Source organism: Salvelinus sp. IW2-2015, linkage group LG20 (genome assembly GCF_002910315.2).
Source record: "Salvelinus sp. IW2-2015 linkage group LG20, ASM291031v2, whole genome shotgun sequence".
In the NCBI taxonomy this organism is placed as follows: domain Eukaryota; kingdom Metazoa; phylum Chordata; class Actinopteri; order Salmoniformes; family Salmonidae; genus Salvelinus; species Salvelinus sp. IW2-2015.
The window spans coordinates 44,106,890-44,119,110 of NC_036860.1; positions in this window are offsets into that span (position 1 = coordinate 44,106,890).

Sequence of the window (12,221 nt, forward strand, 5' to 3'; positions counted from 1 at the left end):
CTGTTGACGTCGAGACTGGTGTTTTGCGGGTACTATTTAGTGAAGCTGCCAGTTGAGGACTTGTGAGGAGTCTGTTTCTCAAACTAGACTACTTTAATGTACTTGTGCTCTTGCTCAGATGTGCACCTGGGCCTCCCGCCCCTCTTTCTATTCTGGTTAGAGCCAGTTGCGCTGTTCTGTGAAGGGAGTAGTACACAGCATTGTACAAGATCTTCAGTTTCTTGCAATTCTCGCATGGATAGCCTTCATTTCTCAGAACAAGAATAGACTGACGAGTTTCAGAAGAAAGTACTTTGTTTCTGGCCATTTTGAGCCTGTAATCGAACCCACAAATGCTGATGCTCCAGATACTCAACTAGTCTAAAGAAGGCCAGTTTTATTGCTTCTTTAATCAGAACAACAGTTTTCAGCTGTGTTAACATAATTGCAAAAGGTTTTCTAATGATAAATTAGACTTTTAAATTATAAACTTGGATTAGCTAACACAATGTGCCATTGGAACACAGGGTTGATGGTTTCTGATAATGGGCCTCTGTACGCCTACATAGATATTCAAATCTTTTTTTTTAAATCTGCCGTTTCCAGCTACAATAGTCGTTTACAACATTAACAATGTCTACACTGTATTTCTGATCAATTTGATGTTATTTTTAATGGACAAAAAATGTGCTTTTCTTTCAAAAACAAGGAAATTGACCCCAAACTTTCGAACGGTAGTGCACGCATGCACGCAGCCTAGTAGTTAGAGCTAGTAACCGTACAGGTTGCAAGATCAAATCCCTGAGCTGACAAGGTAAAAATATGCCGTTTCCTGAAAAAGGCAGTTAACCCACTGTTCCTAGGCCGTCATTGAAAATAAGAATTTGTTCTTATTTGACTTGCCTAGTTAAATAAAAGGTCAAATAAATAATATAAGTAAAAAAAGAAACCGAAGGCTTTTAAAAATTATTTTCACCTTTATTTAACCAGGTAGGCCAGTTGAGAACAAGTTCTCATTTACAACTGCGACCTGCCAAGATAAAGCAAAGCAGTGCGACAAAAAAACAACACAGAGTTACACATGGGACAAACAAACTACAGTCAATAACACAATAGAAAAATCTATGTACAGTGTGTGCAAATGTAGTCAGATTAGGGAGGTAAAGCAATAAATAGGCCATAGTGGCAAAATAATTACAATTTAGCATTAACACTGGAGTGACAGATATGCAGATGATGATGTGCAAGCAAGTAGAGATTCTGGGGTGCAAAAGAGCAAAAAATAACAATATGGGGATGAGGTAGTTGGGTGGGCTATTTACAGATGGGCTGTACACTTGCAGTGATCGGTAAGCTGCTCTGACAGCTGATGCTTATAGTTAGTGAGGGAGATATAAGTCTCCAGCTTCAGTGACTTATGCAATTCGTTCCAGTCATTTGCAGCAGAGAACTGGAAGGAAGAAGGGGGCTAAAGGAGGTGTTGGCTTTGGGGATGACCAGTGAAATATTCCTGCTGGAGCGCGTGCTACGGGTGGCGTTGCTATGGTGACCAGTGAGCTGAGATAAGGCGGGCTTTACCTAGCAAAGACTTATAGATGACCTGGAGCCAGTGGGTTTGGCGACGGATATGTAGCGAGGGCCAGCCAACGAGAGCATACAGGTCGCAGTGGTGGGTAGTATATGGGGCTTTAGTGACAAAACGGAGGGCACTGTGATAGACTGCATCCATTTCCTGAGTAGAGTGTTGGAGGCTATTTTGTAAAGGACATTGCCGAAGTCAAGGATCAGTAGGATAGTCCGTTTTACCAGGATATGTTTGGCAGCATGAGTGAAGGAGGCTTTGTTGCGAAATAGGAAGCCGATTCTAGATTTAATTTTGAATTGGAGATGCTTAATGTGAGTCTGGAAGGAGAGTTTACAGTCTAACCAGACACCTAGGTATTTGTAGTTGTCCACACATAAGTCAGAACTGTCCAGAGTAGTGATGCTAGTCTGGTGGGCGGGTGCGGGCAGCGATCGGTTGAAGAGCATGCATTTAGTTTTACTAGCATTTAAGAGCAGTTGGAGGCCACGGAAGGAGTGTTGTATTGCATTGAAGCTTGCTTGGAGGTTTGTTAACACAGTGTCCAAAGAAGAGCCAGATGTATACAGAATGGTGTCGTCTGCGTAGAGGTGGATCAGACAATCACTAGCAGCAAGAGCGACTATCTCGATTATCGTAGATTTATCGGTGGTGACAGTGTTTCCTAGCCTCAGTCCATGGGCAGCTGGGATGAGGTGTCTTATTCTCCATGGACTTTAAAGTATCCCAAAACTTTTTGGAATTAGTGCTACAGGATGAATATTTCTGTTTGAAAAGCTAGCCTTTGCTTTCCTAACTGACTGTGTATATTGACTTCCCTGAAAAGTCGCATATCGCGGGGGTTATTTCGATGCTAATGCAGTACGCCACAGGATGTTTTGTGTGCTGGTCAAGAGCAGTCAAGTCAGGAGTGAACCAGGGGCTATATCTGTTCTTAGTTAATATATTTTTTGAATGGGGCATGCTTATTAAGATGGCTAGGAAAGCACTTTTTAAAGAGCAACCAGGCATCCTCTACTGACGGGATGAGGTCAATATCCTTCCAGGATACCCAGGGTCGATTAGAAAGGCCTGCTCGCTGAAGTATTTAGGGGAGCGTTGACAGTGAGTCGTTTGACCACGACCCATACCGTGAATAATTCATAATCGAGGCGTGCCCAATGTCCGTCACTCCCCCCGTCTGTACCGCCGGACCTTCTAGGACTTCCTGTCACCCTGCCTCATGGCTTCCTGCCACCTACCCATGTGGCCTGCTGAGCACCTCCCGCAGCCGGCACTCCCTAGCCCTACAGATCTTGCCCTCCCGCTAACGATCTGCCCCCCACCCGCCGTGGGTCTGTTACCAGCCCATACTCCCCCAGTCCCTCTAGGTCACCCCAAACAGTACGTAACCTCTTGAAGCACCCTACGCATCCTCGCGGACGGCCAACTCACATTCACCATCCTGCGGTCTCCCACGGGCCACAGCCTGGGCCCGGCTTGAGGGGGTCTACCCTACTACCACAACCCCTAAGCCACCCCGGCAACACGCTGCACCGCACGGCCCTCCTACTTTCTCGGACAACGCCCCCTCGCCGGATCCTTCCAAAAAGTAGAGCCCTCCAACCACTGTCTTTTGGCCACCCCAGTACCCCTGGCATGGCAAGACCCCATCGCAACCTCTCCCAGCCCGCGCCCCATCCTTCCCTGCACGGCCAGATTGCCCAACTCCGCCCCCCTCTTCGCCTCCAGTCTCTATCCCTTCGACCGGCGCAAAACTCCGTTCTCGCCTCAGTCCATCCGGCGTCGCGCCCTCCCCCTAATCGCGCGAAGAGGCGACTCCGGGATGCTGGCCTTCTAGGCAGAGTTCCCCTGTCCAGTGTCTGTGTTCTTTTGCTCATCTTGATCTTTTCTTTTTATTGCCCGTTCTGAGATATGGCTTTTATTTTGCAACTCTGCCAGCATCCCGGAGTCGCCTCTTTAAATCAAATCAAAATGTATTTGTCACGTGCGCTGAATACAACAGGTGTAGTAGACCTTACAGTGAAATGCTTACTTACAGGCTCTAACCAATAGTGCAAAAAAAGTATTAGGTGAACAATATGTAGGTAAAGAAACAAACAATTAGTCCCCCATTTTTTGGGGGACTAATTGTTTGTTAAAATCAATTTACAGGGGCCTCCTGAGTGGCGCAGTGGTCTAAGGCACTGCATCGCAGTCCTTGAGGTGTTACTTCAGACCTAGGTTCGATCCCAGGCTTTGTCACAGCTGGCCGTGGCTGGGAGACCCATGAGGCGGCGCACGCTTGGCTGGGTAGTGTTTCGGAGGACCCATGGCTCCCGACCTTCGCCTCTCCTGACGCTGTACAGGAGTTGCAGCGATGTGACAAGACTGTAACTACCAATTGGTAGTTTCTATGTCTCGGGCCAGATGGGCGATGCTATTGATTGTGAGGTACCGTTTGCCTGGTGTCGTCTGCGTAGAGGTGGATCAGACAATCACCAGCAGCAAGAGCGAAATCATTGATATATACAGAGAAAAGAGTCGGCCTGAGAATTGAACCCGGTGGCACCCCCTTAGAGACTGTCAGAGGTCCGGACAACAGGACCTCCGATTTGACACACTGAACTCTATCTGAGAAGTAGTTGGTAAACCAGGCGAGGCAGTTATTTGAGGAACCAAGGCTTTTGAGTCTACCGGTAAGAATGCGGTGATTGACAGAGTTGAAAGCCTTGGCCAGGTCGATGAAGACGGCTGCACAGTACTGTCTTTTATCGATGGCGGTTATGATATCGGTTAGGACCTTGAGTGTGGCTGAGGTGCACCCATGACCAGCTCGGAAACCGGATTGCATAGCGGAGAAGGTACGGTGGGATTCGAAATGGTCGTGATCTGTTTGTTAACTTGGCTTTCGAAGACTTTAGAAACACAGGGCAGGATGGATATAGGTCTGTAACAGTTTGGGTCTAGAGTGTCTCCCCCTTTGAAGAGGGGGATGACCATGGCAGCTTTCCAATCTTTAGGGATCTCAGATGATACGAAAGAGAGGTTGAACAGGCTAGTAATAGGGGTTGCAACAATTGTGGCAGATAATTTTTAGAAAGAGTGGGTCCAGATTGTCTAGCCCAGCTGATTTGAAGGGGTCCATATTTTGCAGCTCTTATAGAACATCAGATGTCTGGATTTGGCTGAAGGAGAAGCGGGGGGGGGCTTGGGCATGTTGCTGCGGGGGGTGCAGAGCTGTTGGCCGGGGTAGGGGTAGCCAGGTGGAAAGCATGGCCGGCTGTAGAAAAATGCTTGTTGAAATTCTCGATAATCGTAGATTTATCGGTGGTGACAGTGTTTCCTAGCCTCAATGCAGTGGGCAGCTGGGAGGAGGTGCTCTTATTCTCCATGGACTTTACAGTGTCCTTAAACTTTTTGGAATTAGTGCTACAGGATGCACATTTCTGTTTGAAAAAGCTAGCCTTTGCTTTCCTAACTGACTGTGTATATTGACTTCCCTGAAAAGTGGGGGCTATTTGTTGCTAATGCAGTACGCCACAGGATGTTTTTGTGCTGGTCAAGGGAAGTCAAGTCAGGTGCTATATCTGTTTTTGAATGGGGCATGCTTATTTAAGATGGCGAGGAAAGCACTTTTAAAGAACAACCAGGCATCCTCGACTGACCGGATGAGGTCAATATCCTTCCAGGATACCCGGGCCAGGTCGATTAGAAAGGCCTGCTCGCCGAAGTATTTTAGGGAGCGTTTGACAGTGATGAGGGGTGGTCGTTTGACCCCGGACCCATTACGGATGCAGGCAATGAAGCAGTGATCGCGGAGATCCTGGTTGAAGACAGCAGAGGTGTATTTGGAGGGCAAGTTGGTCAGGATGATATCTATCAGGGTGCCCATGGTTACGGATTTAGGGTTGTACCTGGTAGGTTCCTTGATCATTTGTATGAGATTGAGGGCATCTATCTTAGATTGTAGGACTGCCGGAGTGTTATTAAGCATATCCCAGTTTAGGTCACCTAACAGTACGAACTCTGAAGATAGATGGGGGGCAATCAATTCACATATGGTGTCCAGGGCACAGCTGGGGTCTGAGGGTGGTCTATAACAAGCGGCAACAGTGAGAGACTTATTTCTGGAAAGGTGGATTTTTAAAAGAAGATGCTCGAACTGTTTGGGCACAGACCTGGATAGTAAGACAGAACTTTGCAGGCTATCTCTGCAGTAGATTGCATCTCCGCTCCCTTTGGCAGTTCTATCTTGATGGAAAATGTTGTAGTTGGGATGGAAATTTCAGAATCTTTGCTGGCCTTCCTAAGCCATGATTCAGACAAGGCTAGGACATCAGGGTTGGCGGAGTGTGCTAAAGCAGTGAATAAAACCAACTTAGGGAGGAGGCTTCTGATGTTAACATGCATGAAACCAAGGCTTTTACGGTTACAGAAGTCAACAAATGAGAGCGCCTGGGGAATAGGTGTGGTGCTGGGGGCTACAGGGCCTGGGTTAACCTCTACATCACCAGAGGAACAGAGAAGGAGTAGGATAAGGGTACGGCTAAAGGCTATAAGAACTGGTCGTCTAGTGCGTTGGGAACAGAGAATCAAAGGAGCAGATTTCTGGGCGTGGTAGAANAGTAGGATAAGGGTACGGCTAAAGGCTATAAGAACTGGTCGTCTAGTGCGTTGGGAACAGAGAATCAAAGGAGCAGATTTCTGGGCGTGGTAGAATAGATTCAGGGCATAATGTACAGACAAGGGAATGATAAGATGTGAGTACAGTGGAGGTAAACCTAGGCATTGAGGGACGATGAGAGAGGTTGCGGCTCTGGAGGCACCAGTTAAGCCAGGTGAGGTCTCCGCATGCGTGGGGGTTGGGACAAAATAGCTATCTAAGGCATGTTGAGCAGGACTGGGGGCTCTACAGTGAAATAAAACAATAATAACTAACCGAAACAGCAGTAGACAAGGCATATTGACATTAGAGATWGGCATAAAGCAATCACGGGCATTGGTCGGGAGAGCTAAGACAACATCGTGTAAATGGCGATGAATGGGCAGAGAGGGTCAGTTAGGTACACACAGGACCTAAGTTTGAGGCTGAGGTCGACAGATAAACAAAATGAGTTACAGTGTTAATGAAAAGACCAGCAGGCATCAGCTGTGTAGCCGAGTGATCATAGGGTCCAATAAGCAGCAATAGGTGAGTCAGGGAGCCATTCGGTCGTTTCTACTATGCTAGCCGAGCGGGAGACACGGCGTTCAGAAAGCTAGCAGGCCGGGGCTAGCACATGTGTTTTGGCGACATCGCACCGGAAATCGCCTGTTGAAACCACATCGGACGATTACGTCGGCAGGCCAGTTGTGATGGATCGGCGGGGCTCCGTGTTCGACAATAAAGGGTCCAGGCCAATTGGCAAAAGAGCTATTGTAGCCCAAGAWTTAGCTGGTATACTCCGTCGGCTGGCCGGGAGATTAACCTAGCTCGAGGCTAGCTCAAGGCTAACTGGTGCTTGCTTYGGGACAGAGRCRTTARCCAAGWGTAGCCRCTCGATTGCAGCTAGCTAGCTGCGATGATCCGGTGTGATGGTCCAGAGTAGAGGTCGACCGATTATGATTTTTCAATGCCGATACCGATACCGATTTATTGGAGGACAAAAAAAGCCGATATCGATTAATCGGCCGATTTATAATATAAAAAAAATATATATATATATATCATACACACACACACACATTTTTGTAATAATGACAATTGCAACAAAACTGAATGAACAATGAACACTTTTATTTTAACTTAATAATATAATACATAAATACACACACACGCACACAGCTCTGAAGTGACAATGATACTGAAGAGTCTGCTTAGAAGACAAATACTCTCAACTGTTTGAATAAAAATAGTTTAAGTTACCTGTGATGAATGTTGAAAACAAAAACTTTAATTTCTATATGCAGGAAATCCTATTTTAATAATGGGCATGGTAAAAATTGACAACCAAAGTGCGAGTCATAATTCCCATGACACCTTCTAGCAAAATCTGAAAAGCGGTTCCTTCATTTATTCCATAGGATATTTTTTAGATTCGCTTAAAATAAGGTCTGTGTTTCGTGTAGGCTCACATCACCGTGCCAATTTTATAACTGTAGATATCCATAGGACAAGGTAACTCTGATCAATATTGGCTAAATATAAGCGAAGATTAAAAAAATTGTAGAGTGGATTTATGAAAATATGTTGACAAACGTTACCTTATCCTAGTGAGATTTACACGGGTATCAAAACGTCAAGGCGGTTTAAGCCTGCACGAAACACAGACCTTATTTGAAGTAGATCAAGACATTCTCTATGGAAGACATGAACGGTAAAATAACGAAGGAACCCCTTTCAAATTCAGCCGCAAGTTATTACAGGAATTATAACGCGTCGACTATTTCTCTCTAAACCATATACCTTTGACTAATCCGGAAACTATCACCTCGAAAACAAAACGTTTATTCCGTTCCGTATTTTATCTAACGGGTGGCAACCATGAGTCTAAATATTCCTGTTACATTGCACAACCTTCAATGTTGTCATAATTACGTAAAACTCTGGCAAATTTGTTCGCAAAGAGCCAGGCGGCCCAAACTGTTGCATATACCCTGACTCTGCGTGCAATGAACGCAAGAGAAATGACACAATTTCACCTGGGTAATATTGCCTGCTAACCTGGATTTCTTTTAGCTAAATATGCAGGTTTAAAAATATATACTTGTGTATTGATTTTAAGAAAGGCATTGATGTTTATGGTTAAGTACACATTGGAGCAATGACAGTCATTGATTGATTGTTTTTTATAAGATAAGTTTAATGCTAGCTAGCAACTTACCTTAGCTTACTGCATTCGCTAACAGGCAGGCTCCTCGTGAAGTGCAATGTAATCAGGTGTTAGAGCATTGGACTAGTTAACTGTAAGGTTGCAAGATTGNCATTCGCTAACAGGCAGGCTCCTCGTGGAGTGCAATGTAATCAGGTGTTAGAGCATTGGACTAGTTAACTGTAAGGTTGCAAGATTGAATCCCCCGAGCTGACAAGGTTAAAAATCTGTCGTTCTGCCCAGAACGTTCCTAGGCCGTCATTGAAAATAAGAATGTGTTCTTAACTGACTTGCCTAGTTAAATAAAGATTAAATAAAGGTGTAAAAAAAAAAATCAAACAATAAATCGATTGTTATGAAAACTTGAAATCGGCCCCGATTAATCGGCCATTCCGATTAATCGGTCGACCTCTAGTCCAGAGCTTGCGACAGGAATCCAGTGATGTGGTGGAGAAAAGCAGTCCGATATTCTCTGGGTTGATATCGCGCTGTGCAGATTGGCAGGTAATTGTCCGAGCTAAAGCTGGCTAGTGTCCGAGCTACAGGCTAGCTTCTGATGGAGGTTCCAGTTATAAGGTATAAAAAAAATTGCAGATGCATACCATATTGGGTGAGGCGGGTTGCAGGAAAATATGTTAAGTTCGTAAATGGAAAGTGAGATTAAAATATATACGGAAAAAATGAAAAACAAACTTTACAGACTCAATAACACGSGACAAGACAAACACACGTCCGACTGCTACGCCATCTTGGATATATGAAGTGAAGCATGGAGGAGGAGGTGTAATGGTGTGGGGGTGCTTTGCTGGTGACACTGTYGGTGATTTATTTAGAATTCAAGGTACACTTAACCAGCATGGCTACCACAACATTCTGCAGCGATACTCCATCCCATCTGGTTTGCGCTTAGTGGGACTATCATTTGTTTTAACAGGACAAYGACCCAACACACCTCCAGGCTGTGTAAGGACTATTTGACCAAGAAGGAGAGTAATGGGAGTGTTGCATAAGATGACCTGGCCTCCACAATCACCCAGACCTCAACCCAATTGAGATGGTTTGGAATGAGTTGGACCGCAGAATGAAGGAAAAGCAGCCAACAAGTGCTCAGCATGTGTGGGAACTTCAAGATTGTTTGAAAAGCATTCCAGGTGAAGCTGGTTGAGAGAATGCCAAGAGTGTGCAAAGCTGTCATAAATGCAAAGGGTGGCTACTTTGAAGAATGTAAAATATAAAATATATTTTGATTTGTTTAACACTTTTTTGGTTACTACATAATTCAATATGTTATTTCATGGTTTTGAAGTCTTCACTATTATTCTACAATGTAGAAAATAGTAAAAAATWAAGAAAAACCCTTGAATTAGTATGTGTGTCCAAACCTTTGACTGGTACTGTAMTTTTGGCCATGTAGTGTACATTCTATATAAATACATTCAGTWATATATGTTGTAATGTATTTAAAATGCATAAAATAAATACAAATAAAATAAATTATTTGGCAAGTTTTTGGTATTTAACATGTATCCCCCCCAAAAAAAATCCTGTATGCATTTGAAAGGACACTGATGTTCTATATTCATGGAGATTTACATTCCCTTTCGAGTTTAATCGTAGCACTGTCATATAGAGTTATTGTAAAATTAGGCAATATATGCTTGTCAGTTTTAATTAGCTTTGTGTAATGAAAATCTTTTTTCGTTATAGAAATAGCTACAGCTGAAATCAATTGGAATAAGTATSTGAAGACATCAATTAACATGAATTTCTGCCTTTGATCTAAAACACATGACATGTTTTGTGTCTCCTATTATGGTAACTGTTTTTATTCTTATTTTAGTGCTGAATCATTCTCAATAATGAGTGCTCTCTATGTCAAGAGTCTTGATCTTCAATATTATGAGAGCATCTGTACCGTATCTATGACGATGTTTGACTGACTTGATTTTGAGGGAAAGCACCATGGAAATAGAATTACCTGTAATTCTATTTCTCTGGAAAGCACCCGTTATTTCTACATATTTCTCCACTCAACCACCTTCCATCACCTCCCTTCACCAGTTCCCCTAATCCCCCATCTCACCCATTTTACAAGTTAGTCTTTATCTGGGATGTTGCTGCAGTGCATGCCTTGCCTCTACTATCTCCCAGGCAACATGCCTCAGGACACATCCTAACTGCCCCGGAGCGCCGGCCCAGGCGCCTGCTCACAGAAAACAACAAAAACAGCATTTAACAGCACATACTGCTGGGCCCTATTTACAAAGAGCAGGAGGGTGGGGAGTGGCTCACAAAAGTCCATTTAAGGTACGGGTCAGTACATCTCAAAGCCTTTACCACTCCAGTCAAATTCTTTGTCTCCCTCATTCACAGCGAGTATCTAGACCAGAGGGCACACAAAGGCGATTGTCATTATATGGTCTCGGCTGACATTAACCCCGGAAGATTTTCACTGCTGTCCATTAAACTCTCCTTTCCCCTCTCGATTACAGGCCAACTCCCACAGAGCCACCCTGGCTAAACAGATACTTTTGGAAAATACATAGAAAAGTAAACTTCAGTGACAATTAGTGTCGGGTTGTTTTGTTATTCTTAGAGGACAATGATTTTTAGCGTCCTAGGACTATGGTGTTCTAAAACTGCTGTATGTGATGGTGTTAGGCTGAGCAACAAAGCTCAACAGCAGCTCCTCCTCTGCTTCTCTCTGGGCTTTGTGTGGAGAGAGAAAGAAAAAAGACAGAATGCGCAACAAGTTTATTTGCATTCCTTTAGCTACTAGTGGTCCGCTGTAAAATGGATAGAATTAGCCATGCTTTCATGGCTTATATGAATTATTTCGCAAAGTGAACGTATTAGTTAGACCTTCTTTGTTTCTGTGCTTCTGTGATATATTTCAACCTCATTGTTCAATCAGATGTTTTAGAGAGGTCAGAAAGAGGTCAGTGGAATTGTAGCATTGTAGCATGCAGACAGAACTCAGAACTTATTCTAAAGGCATGGTAGACCCCTGGTAGTAAATTTCAGTGAATTAATTTCAACAAAGACTATTATCATAATAATTCAGTATTGTGTTCACGTTATTGTTTTTTATATTGAGCATACATTTAGCATACATTTATATTGAGCATACAATAGACTTATACAAGTATTTCATTACGTTGGGAAATGCTTGCTGTCACCATTAGCAAAGGTGGCACTGCCTTTAGCTTTGTGTTCAAGAGGTCAAGTGGAGGTCTTGTGAGAGGTTGAAGTTTACTATTGCACTCCAAGTCAAGAGTCACCATATAGCCATACACCGTCCCTTCACATCACACCCAAACACGCACTCTATGACAGCATGGCTTTGATGGTCTCACAAGCTCTTTGACAGCCAAAGTTGTCAGAACCAGGGTTTGTAACCCTTGGCGTGTCACTGGCCCTTAAGTTTGGCCTGCTACATGGAGGGCAGCTTGTGTCTCTTCACTCATCAGGTTAGCCTCACTTATGTGTTGGCAGTGGCCCCACCGACAGACAACAGTCGGCACACATGCACAAGTGCAAGCACGCGCGCACACACACACACACGCACACAAACACATATCCTCCTTCCCCCTCCCATCCAGCTGCCAGCCTATGGAATGCCACTGACTGAAGGGTCCTTGAGGCTGTCGACAGGCTGGGCTGTGTGGAGCGAGACCTCCACTCACCTGCACAGAGTGCTCCTCCGACTCCCCATTCTTTCCCCCAGACCTCTAACCTTTCACCCCCACCCTCCTCCTCCTCCAACCCCCATTTACCTCCCACACCTATTCCTCATCACGACAGATTGTGTCCATCCTCACACGCTG